This window comes from Phyllobates terribilis, unplaced genomic scaffold, assembly GCF_046119375.1.
Source record: "Phyllobates terribilis strain yellow unplaced genomic scaffold, ASM4611937v1 Scaffold_11__3_contigs__length_659146591, whole genome shotgun sequence".
In the NCBI taxonomy this organism is placed as follows: Eukaryota; Metazoa; Chordata; class Amphibia; order Anura; family Dendrobatidae; genus Phyllobates; species Phyllobates terribilis.
Window position 1 is genome coordinate 511,045,763 of NW_027362771.1, and position 4,841 is coordinate 511,050,603.

The window sequence follows — 4,841 nt, forward strand, 5'->3', positions numbered from 1 at the left end:
GACAACCCCTTTAACTTCTTCACCCCAAAGCCTGTTTTCTCCTTCCTGACCAGGCCAATTTTTACAATTCTGACCACTGTCACTTTATGAGGTAATAACTCTGGAATGCTTTAACGGATCCCCCTGCTTCTGAGATTGTTTTTTCGTGACATATTGTACTTCATGATAGTGGTAAAATTTCTTTGATATAACAAGTCTATATGTGAAAAATATTGGAAATTTGGTGAAAAGTTTGAAAATTTGTCAATTTTCAAACTTTTAATCTTTATGCCCTTAAATCAGAGAGTCATGTCACACAAAATAGTTCATAAATAACATTTCCCACATGTCTACTTTACATCAGCACAATTTTGTAACCAAATTTTTTTTGTTAGGAAGTTATAAGGGTTAAAAGTTGACCAGCAATTTTTAATTTTTCCATTTATAAAACCTTTTTTTTTTAAGGACCACATCACATTTGAAGTAACTTTAAGGGGTCTATATGACAGAAAATACCCAAAAGTGACACCGTTTTTAAAACTGCACCCCTCAAGGAGCTCAAAACCACATTCAAGAAGTTTATTAACAATTTAGGTGCGTCACAATTAATGGACTGTGGAAGGAAAAAATAAGCATTTTTCACTAAAATGTAACTTTAGACCCAATTTTTTTACTTTCACAAGGGTAAAAGAAGAAAATAGACCTCAAAATTTGTTGTGCAACTTCTCCTGAGCACAACCTTACCCAATCTGTGGGGGAAAACCACTGTTTGGGCACATGGTAGGGCTCCGAAAGGAATGAGCGCCATTTAACTTTTTGAATGTAAAATTTGCTGGCATAATTAACGGACATTTGAAGGGCCACCATTTTGGAAACGAGACCCCTCAGGGAACTTATCTAGATGTGTAGTGAGCACTTTGAACCACCAGGTGCTTCACAGAAGTTCATAACATTGAGCCGTGAAAATAAAAAAAAACAACACATTTTTCCCGCAAGATGTTTTTTAGCACAAAATTTTACATTTTCACAAGGGTAACAGAAGAAAATGGACCACAAAATTTGTTGTGCAATTTCTCCAGAGTACGCATATACTCCATACGTGGTCAAAAACTACTTTTGAGGCATAGTGAAAAGCTCAAAAGTGAAGAAGCGCCATATTGGAGTCCAGATTGTGCTGGACTGGTTTGAGGGTGCCATGTCACATTGGCAGAGCCCCTGAGGTGCCAGATCAGCCAAACCCCCCCATAAGTGACCCCATTTTACAAACTACACCTACCAATGAATTCATCTAGGGGTGCAGTGATCATATTGACACCACAGGTGTGTCACAGAATTTTATACCATTGGGCAGTGAAGAAAAAATAATTACATTTTTATCATGAAAATTTTGTTTTAGCACCAGATTTTACATTTCACACTGGGAAATGGGTAAAAATGGCACTAAAATTTGTCCCACAATTTCTGCTGAATGTAGAAATACCCCATAAGTGGCTGTGCAGTACTGCTTAGCCACATGCCGAGATTCGGGAGTAACAGAGTGCTTTTTGCCTCCTGGAGCGCAGATTTTCCTAGAATAGTTTGCGGACTCCATATACAGAGCCCCTACATATTAGAAGAGCAGAATCCCCCTGAAGTGACCCATTTTGGAAATTATACCCCTTTGTGAATTTATCTACATGTGACATACAGAAGTAGAGCTGTTGCTTTAAAAGCATTCAGCAACTATTAGAAGTAACACAAGCACAGAAGACAGGAAGTGTTATGATCCAGAAGCGTCCAGCAACTAGAGGGGTTAACACAGTCACAGGAGGCGGGGAGTGTTTTAGCAGAGCCCTAGGGGGATTGTGGGGAAGTTGTTTACTGTCTGGCCGGAGCCGAAGAGAAAGGTGGTGTATGATCTGTATCTCACAGAAGTCAAGGGAACAGAATTCAGGTCAGGAGGGAAGCTAAACAAAGGTCAGTTAGACACACTGAGCTAGCAGTGTGCAGTATTGTCAGCCATGAAGATAAGGACTGGAAGGAAGCCTGTCATAGAGATCATCTCCCGCATCACACCCTTCCCCCCCTCCATCTCCATGCAGGATAAAGAATGCTGTGTTCTATTGAGTCCTTGTGAAAGAAAAGCCTGTGGTTGTGTATGCATTAAAACTGTGTGGTACTGTGCCACCAGATAATAGACTGTGTACTGCTGTGCTGCAAAGGAGACTGTACTGTTATTATTGGAGCCTGTTGTTCAAAGAGACATTTGCATTGCACTGGCCGTGCCTCATTAAATGTTACTGTTCTACCGTTTATGAAGACTCTTGTCAGATGTGTCTGGTCAGCAACTGAATCTATCGTGTGCCTGAGAGAAGCAGCAGCCTATGGTCATCCTGAGTAACGGTTCCCCCAGGATTCCAATGAATTCATGTAACCGGTCTCGCTCCTATCTGAACTTAGGCGGCGTGCGTGTAACATATAGGTGTCATGATGATTTTGACTCCATGGGTGTTTTCCAGAAACAAGCAGCAGTGGATGTTGCTAAGTGAAGCGTGCAAACTGCCGTTGTAGTGACCAGTATGCTTTAGTGACCAGTACGTTTAATGACCAGTACGTTATGCCCAGTTTGTTCTTCTGGAGACATGCACCTGTAAATTAGACAGGCTCTCATCGCTACAGGAATGCCAAACATGTGAACGCTAACTGCGGTTTAGACACACACTGGAGCTCAGAAGGGAGGAGGACATTTGGATTTGTGAGTTCAAAATTCGCTGGATTTCTCTTGGAGGGCAAGGAGCCATTTCATCTTTCCAGAGCCTTTGTGCTACCAGTAACGTGGAAGCCTCCTATATTTTCATTAACAGGTGACAGATCGGAGTGAGGACTTGCTTTTTTTGTGAATGGAGTTGAGGCTTTTATTTATATTTTACCTAACATTTTGGATCATGTTTATCCTGCGCTCTACGCTGACCACTTATATCGGGGTTTCCATCTAAATCTCATGAGTGATGTGATTCAGATGAAATCCCCAAGGGATCCATTCACTATAATGAGGCAGCAGAGTTACTCTGGACTCCATCAGGCCTGTGTTCAGTTGTGTCCTTCTTTTCAGAAGTGCACAAAACTGTGGCTGATGGCACTTTTTTTTTTAAAAAGATGGACACCTCTGGATTATAGGCCACAGTGAATCACGTATTTCAGAGATTTACACGGAAACCTCCCTTCACAGCACAGGATAAGTGTGAGCCGAGCCATACTGTGATCTTTGGGAGGCAGAAAAACCAATCAACAGTAGGTGAAGAATTGGTTTTATTTATTTTGTACAATGTTCCTCGTGCGGTATAATTGATTAGATGACTTTATTCTTTGGGTCGGTGCAATTACAAAAATACTAGATTTATATCGGGTTTTATGTTTGGCAGCTGTCACACACTAAAAAACACTTTTTATTGTTAAAACAAGTTTTTGCATCGCCATTTTTTGAGAGACATAAATTTTCCATATTTCTGCCAACAGAGTCATGCGATGGCTTGTTTTTTGCGGGACAAGTTGATTTTTTTATTGGCACCATTTTCAGACAAATGACATATTTTGATCGCTTTCTATTCCATTTTTTGGGAGGCAGAATGAACAAATTTTTTTTATGCCGTTCCTCGTGTGGTAAAATTGATAAGGCAGCTTTACTCTTCGGGTCAGTACGATTACAGCGATACTACATTTATATAGTTTTTTTTATGTTTTGCCACTTTTACACAATAAAAACTATTTTATAGAAAAAATAATTATTTTGACATCACTTTATTCTGACAGCTGTAACTTTTTTATTTTTCGGCTGATGGAGCTGTATGGCAGCTTGTTTTTTGTGGGACAAGATGATGTTTTCAGTGGTACCATATTTATTTACAAAAAAACAGGGGGAGGGGAGGGGATAGGTCAGCTCACCGGTTCTGTGATTTGCGATGCAGCCTGGATGTCCGCAGGGAGAGCCTGGAACTTGGCTGAAGATAAATATAATTGTTGAAGAATCCAGAGGATAAAAAAGTAAAAAAACCTTTATCAGCCATGATTAATACCTCTTTAGGTTGAAAAGCGTAGCTTTCGCTACTTGCTGGTGTGCACTGCTGCTATTTTTAACTTGATACAATAAATTTTTTTTTACTTTTTTATTCTATTCATTTGGATTCTTCTAATATTATATTTATTTACAGGCGTCTTTTTGATCGCGTTTCATTCCACTTTTTGTTCGGTGGAATGATGATAAAGCATAGTTTTTTGCTTTTTTTTTCATTTATTTGTTTACGGTGTTCACTAGTTCACTAGTGGGACAGTTTTATAGGTCGGGTCATTACAGGCGATACCAAATATGTGTATTTTTTTGTTTATTTTTTACACAGATAAATGTATTTATTGGATTAGTATTTTTTCCTTTTTTTGTTCTTTATTTTGTGATTTTTTTTAAATATTTTTACAATTTTTATTAACATTTTTTTTACTGTTTTCACATTGTCCCACTATGGGACATCAACTTTCTCTTCCCTGATATAATACTCTGCAGTGCTTCTGCACTGCAGAGCATCAGATCAGCATCTGATAGGCAGGAAGGAGGCATCTCAGCTACTGCTCTCTTAGCAGGTGCTGAGTGGCCACCTTCTAAAAGGACCCTGAAGGACAACGCAGCCATCTTGGGATCGCTCCCGGCAGTGTATAGCGCTGAGCTGCAGGCCTGAGTTCACTGGAGTTCATCAGCTGAAGATCAGCTGAGAGCTCTGGAGACCTCACTTACGGCTAGTATCCATGGCCCCTTCCCTGGCTATTAATATCAGCTCACAGCTGTCTGCCTAGCCTTTGCTGGTTAGATTTTATAGGGGGACACTAGATCAATT